General features: G+C 44.7%; 1 pseudogene; it reads right to left on the reverse strand.

Moving 5' to 3' along the window:
• Positions 1 to 6,412: 6,412 nt before the first annotated feature.
• LOC126472153 (5S ribosomal RNA) lies at positions 6,413 to 6,530 on the reverse strand (annotated as a pseudogene).
• Positions 6,531 to 6,904: the final 374 nt, after the last annotated feature.

The raw sequence follows: 6,904 nt of genomic DNA on the forward strand, positions 1-6,904 counted from the left end.
TATAATCATATGAGTCAACTGTACATAATACGTCCCTCGGAGAACTTCAAGGTCGATTATCTCTGTAAGTATATGAAAAAATATTAAGAACAACCTATTTCTCGGTGCTCTTTGACCGTGTTCCACTACGGAACAGGAAGCAGCTTCAGCCATTTTCATACTGCGCATTAACAGCGTCACACTCAGTGCACTACACTGCAGAGGCCGTGACTGTACACGATTTTTGAACTAATAAATATGTAGCTAAAGCGTGACGGCCGAAGTGGCCGAACGGTTCTAGGGGCTACAGTCTGGAACCGCGCGACCGTAATCACTGCAAGATGCCTGGCTCGTAACGCAGCGCAGATTACACAAGAATTCAGGCTTCCGAGCTCAGTAGTGCGTAGAACTTCAGAATCTCCATATGCGGAAAAACCACACAGAACGACCACAAGAGTTTGACAATCAGAAGTATGGGACATTCGATGGTGTATTTGAATGACGTCGCCGCCGATTAGATGTTGGACGTAAGGAATCCATTTCTACCAAGACTACGCAGACAAGACATATGGACCGCTTACGCTTCATCAGCCTATGATTGCTGAGTGTCCCATTGCATTCTCACCAATTTTAGCCACTTAGTGTTAGTAACCGATAAATTTAAAGCCAGAAAAAAAAAGAAAATAAGTATACAGGGTGGACCATTGAGCGTGACCGGGCCAAATATCTCACGAAATAAGCGTCAAACGAAAAAAACTACAAAGAACGAAACTTATCTAGCTTGATGGGGGAAACCGGATGGCGCTACGGTTGGTGCGCTAGATGGCGCTGCCATAGGTCAAACGGATATCAACTGCGATTTTTTAAATAGCAACCCTCATTTTTTAAATACGAATGTTTTAGTTGGACCACTTTTTCGCTTTGTGATAGATGACGCTGTAATAGTCACAAACATATGGCTCACAATTTATACGAACAGTTTGTAACAGGTAGGTTTTTTAAATTAATACAGAAGGAAGGTACGTTTGATCATTTTATTTCGGTTGTTCCAATGTGATACATGTACCTTTGTGAACTTATCGTTTCTGAGAACGCATGCTGTTACAGCGTGATTACACGTAAGTACCACATTAATGCAATAAATTCTCAAAATGATGTCCTTCAACCTCAATGCATTTGGCAATACGTGTAACGACCGACATTCCTCTCAACAGCGAGTAGTTCGCCTTCCGTAATGTTCGCACATGCATTGACAATGCGCTGACGCATGTTGTCAGACGTTGTCGGTGGATCACAATAGCAAATATCCTTCAACGTTCCCCACAGAAAGAAATCCGGGGATGTCAGATCCGGTGACCGTGCGGGCCATGGTATGGTGCTTCGACGACCAATCCACCTGTCATGAAATATGCTATTCAGTACCGCTTCTACCGCATGCGAGCTATAGTCGGACATGCATCATGTTGGAAGTACATCGCCATTCTGTCATGCAGTGAAACGTCTTGTAGTAACATCGGTAGAACATTACGTAGGAAATCAGCATACATTGCACCATTTAGATTTCCATCGATAAAATGGGGGCCAAATATCCTTCACCCATAATGTCGCACCATACATTAACCCGCTAAGGTCGCTGATGTTCCACTTGTCGCAGACATCGTGGATTTTCCTTTGCCCAATAGTGCATATTATGCCGGTTTACGTTACCGTTGTTGGTGAATGACGCTTCGTCGCTAAATAGGACGCGTGCAAAAAATCTGTCATCGACCCGTAATTTCTCTTGTGCCCAGTGGCAGAACTGTACACGACGTTCAAAGTCATCGCCATGCAATTCCTGGTGCATAGAAATATGGTACGGGTGCAATCGATGTTGATGTAGCATTCTCAACACCGAAGTTTTTGAGATTTCCGATTCTTGCGCAATTTTGTCTGCTACTGATGTGCGGATTAGCCGCGACATCAACTAAAACACCTACTTTGGCATCATCATTTGTTGCAGGTCGTGATTGACGTTTTACGTGTGGCTGAACAATTCCTGTTTCCTTAAATAACGTAACTATCCGACGAACGGTCCGGACACTTGGGTGATGTCGTCCAGAACACCGAGCAGCATACATAGCACATGCCTGTTGGGTATTTTGATCACAATAGCCATACATCAACACGATATCGACCTTTTCCGCAATTGGTAAACGGTCCATTTTAACACGGTTAATGTATCGCGAAGTAAATACCTTCCGCACTGGCCGTACGTGATACCACGTACTTAAACGTTTGTGACTATTACAGCGCCATCTGTCACAAAGCGAAAAAAATGGTCCAACTAAAACATTCATATTTATTTACGTACTACACCAATATGTAATAAAAATATGGATTCCTATTTTAATAAACGAAGTTGATATCCGTTTGGCCTACGGCAGCGCCATGTAGCGGGCCAACCATAGCGCCATCTGGTTTCCCCCTTCAACCTAGACGAGTTTCGTTCTTTGTAGGTTTTTCGTTTGATGCTTATTTCGTGAGATATTTGGCCCGGTCACTATCCATGGACCACCCTGTATTAACAGAAGGGAAGACAGTTTCTTAAAATTAAAAGGTAAATTTCACTAAATTTCCTTTCAAATGCATGCAAAGCGAACTACATTTCGAAACGTTTTATTGTGCCTCAGAGAGGATTAACAATATTCTGAAGCTATTTTATACTGACCTCGATAGTGAGTCAGGGTTTGATTGATGCCAACTAAGTAAGAAGAAGAAGGGTAAAAGTAGAGTGAACTCCAAGGTGCTGAAACACGCTAGGAATTACGCCCGGTGAACAAGACATCAGTTAGGCAACTAACATTACATGACTAATGGCAAACCTGAAGCAACAGCGTATTTACACAGCGAGTTTTCCCGGTATTCTGACATACAACAGTAGCAGAGTTGAGCGGCTTGTCCTGCAGTTGCGCCACTAAAAGTGATTAATTCCGATGCTTACTCACAACAGTTTCGGAAACTAATAAAACGTGCGCGTGCGCAAATCTTTCCCCGACTATTGCAGCATACAGCGCATACTTCGTACTCGTGTATTTCCTTATACTTCCTGTAGTTTGTGTCGTATGTGCTCTTTCGAATGAACCTAGTTGCTCCAACTCGTTCGATGACTTATAAGGAGCATACGTCTCTTCAGAGCTTGTCTATAGGCTTCAATAACTGTATTGAGAAAATATAAAGCTGTATTCAGTCAGCCGTTTATAAGTGCCGTACTTCTAATTTTCGCTCAGAATGTAAAAATACGCTCGATCTTACAACACACCGACAATAAACTGAGTTTCTAACTAATCCACAGCATGACGTGTCTACTAATATGTTTAAATTGGCTGTATATTCTTGGAGACTAGTTTTTGAATATCTTCAGACGCAATGTTGCCTATTGCAGCTAGTCCTAACGAAGTTGCTCTAGTCCACGAATACAACGTAATGGCAACATTCCATAAGTTAGTCCCCTTACTCGTCAACGAACTTGAGCCTTTTCAACTCATTAGTCTTGTTCGTGAAAACGCTTTCGCCAGTTCACGAAACCATGAAACTATGCTCTTCATAACACTCTGAGATTTGTTTTGTGGCGAATTTCTTGCACAGCCCTGAATAATAGCCTTCGCGGTTCCTGACGAACTTATTTCTAGTACTTTTGTTTTCCTTCTTTAATTTTATTTCATGCCCTTTCCCTTCCTGTACGCTCCTCTACCACACAGTTTTAAAATACACTACTGGCCATTAAAAGTGCTACAAAAAGAAGAAATGCAGATGATAAACGGGTATTCATTGGACTATATATTTTACTAGAACTGACATGTGATTACATTTTCACGCAATTTGGGTGCATAGATCCTAAGCAATCAGTACCCAGAACAACCACCTCTGGCCGTAACAACGGTCTTGATACGCCTGGGCATTGAGTCAAACAGACCTTCGATGGTGTGCACAAGTACAGCTGCCCATGCAGCTTCAACACGATACCACAGTTCATCAAGAGTAGCGACTGGCGTATTTTGACGAGCCAGTTGCTCGGCCACCATTGACCAGACGTTTTCAGTTGGTGAGAGATCTGGAGAATGTGCTGGCCTGGCCAGCAGTCGAACATTTTCTGTATCCAGAAAGGCCCGTACAGGACCTGCAACATGCGGTCGTGCATTATCCTGCTGAAATGGAGGGATTCGCAGGGATCGCATGAAGGGTAGAGCCAGGGGTCGTAACACATCTGAAATGTCACGTCCACTGTTAAAAGTGCCGTCAGTGGGGACAAGAGGTGACCGAGACGTGTAACCAATGGCACCCCATACCATCACGCCGGGTGATACGCCAGTATGGCGATGACGAATACACGCTTCCAATGTGCGTTCAGAGCGATGTCGCCAAATACGGATCCGAGCATCATGATGCTGTAAACAGAACCTGGATTCATCCGAAAAAGTGACGTTGTGCCATTCGTGCACCCAGGTTCGTCGTTGAGTACATCATCGTAGGCGCTCCTGTCTGTGATGCAGCGTCAAGGGTAACCGCAGCCATGGTCTCCGAGCCGACAGTCCATGCTGCTGCAAACGTCGTCGAACTGTTCGTGCAGATGATTGTTGTCTTGCAAACTTCCCCATCTGTTGACTCAGGGATCGAGAAGTGGCTGCACGATCCGTTACAGACATGTGGATAAGATGCCTGTTATCTCGACTGCTAGTGATACGAGGTCATTGAGATCTAGCACGGCGTTCCTTATTACCCTCCTGAAACCACCGATTCCATATTCTGCTAACAGTCATTGGATCTCGACCAACGCGAGCAGCAATGTCGCGATACGATAAACCGCAATCGTGAAAAGGCTGCAATCGGACCTTTATCGCCGGCCGCGGTGGTCTCGCGGTTCTAGGCGCGCAGTCCGGAACAGTACGACTGCTACGGTCGCAGGTTCGAATCCTGCCTCGGGCATGGATGTGTGTGATGTCCTTAGGTTAGTTAGGTTCAAGTAGTTCTAAGTTCTAGGGGACTGATGACCACAGCAGTTGAGTCCCATAGTGCTCAGAGCCATTTGAACCATTTTTTTGGACCTTTATCAAAGTCGGAAACGTGATGGTACGCATTTCTCCTCCTTACACGAGGCATCACAACAACGTTTCACCAGGCAACACCGGTCAACTGCTGTTTGTGTATGAGAAATCGATTGGAAACTTTCCTCATGTCAGCACGTTGTAGGTGTCGCCACCGGCGCCAACCTTGTGTGAATGCTCTGAAGAGCTAATCACAGCATCTTCTTCCTGTGGGTTAAATTTCGTGTCTGTAACACGTCATCTTCGTGGTGTAGCAATTTTAATGGCCAGCAGAGTAGAAAGAGTGACGCAATGCTTTTTTCAAAAATAATAAATATTCTCAAATGTATTAAAATTATTAAACTGATATACATTGATATAAATGTACATACGGACACTGCTGTCTTGATTTTGGCTGACGAAGTATTCTTAATAGAAGCACTGCACTTCACTATGCAGGAAGGAATTGCAGCAGATAAGAATAAATTAGGAGAGGGAAAGTTGATCGATGATGGCGTATCATCTAACATATAAGAGATCTGCGTGTCGGAATAATTGTGCAATACAGTCTACTCGCCGTTATTTAGTCCAACATTTTTCCTTCTGGCATTCTCAAATGTTCACAGATGTACTATTGGAGTCTTTCTATCACTTGGAATGCTCAGTGTTCATTGCCCTGATCGCTCCAACTGACAAAAAGGTACTGTTGAATAACTGTGATCATTTGAGAATGGCCTATGGGCCGAACTTGGTCACTCAAAAGTTTTGGTGCAGCTGAAACAGTCATTCAATAAACCAGTGTACTCAGTTCACACAAATGCTACGACTGTTCAGATGGCTCTGAGCACTATGCGACTTAACTTCTGAGGTCATCAGTCGCCTAGAACTTAGAACTATTTAAACCTAACTAACCTAAGGACATCACACACATCCATGCCCGAGGCAGGATTCGAACCTGCGACCGTAGCGGTCGCTCGGATCCAGACTGTAGCGCCTAGAACCGCACGGCCACCCCGGCCGGCGCTACGACTGTTCTTTGTACAAGTAACCACCAGTTCCTTGACAGATCTTCGTCGACTTCATGTATTACTAGAACATAATTTCACCAGTACAATTAATTGAAAAGAAGGAACGCAAGTCGGAAATGCTGTGCAAGTGTTTAAACCCAGTTTCCACTCCGTCTACAGGACACAAGCGGCCCATCGGAACCGTTCGACCGTCGTGTCATCCTCAGTGGAGGACGCGGGTAGGAGGGGCGTGGGGTCAGCACACCGCTCTCCCGGTCGTAATGATGGTATGCTTGACCGAAGCCGCTACTGTTCGGTCGAGTAGCTCCTCAATTGGCATCACGAGGCTGAGTGAATCCCGAAAAATGGCAACAGCGCATGGCGGCCTGGATGGACACCCATCCAAGTGCCGACCACGCCCGACAGCGCTTAACTTCGGTGATCTCACGGGAACCGGTGTAGCCACTGAGGCAAGGCCGTTGCCAAACCCAGTATCCACTGAAAATAATTGTTTTATTTTAAGGTTCTCTACAGTTCGACAGTTATTTTGTACGTGTAAAATATTGGAAACACATTGTAGAAAAGTACAAGCTCTACGTGTAAAACTCATGCACGAAAGTACACGTTCATATTGAAACTTTAAATAGAGAATATGAGGGCAAAGGTCTAAATGAAATTTGTGTCAGCTGCGTGCTTATACCATGTGACTCATTGCAGCGATGAGTGAACGTACTGCACACAATTCTGAACGATCCGATTTTACTTCCGGTCCCATTTCCCACGTTCTGCGTTGATCCTCGTCGGACGACTGTGCAAGCTGTTCTGGTAGATGTTCTTGGACAACGGGCCGGTCTTCGT

Source organism: Schistocerca serialis, chromosome 3, assembly GCF_023864345.2.
Source record: "Schistocerca serialis cubense isolate TAMUIC-IGC-003099 chromosome 3, iqSchSeri2.2, whole genome shotgun sequence".
NCBI classification, from domain to species: Eukaryota; Metazoa; Arthropoda; class Insecta; order Orthoptera; family Acrididae; genus Schistocerca; species Schistocerca serialis.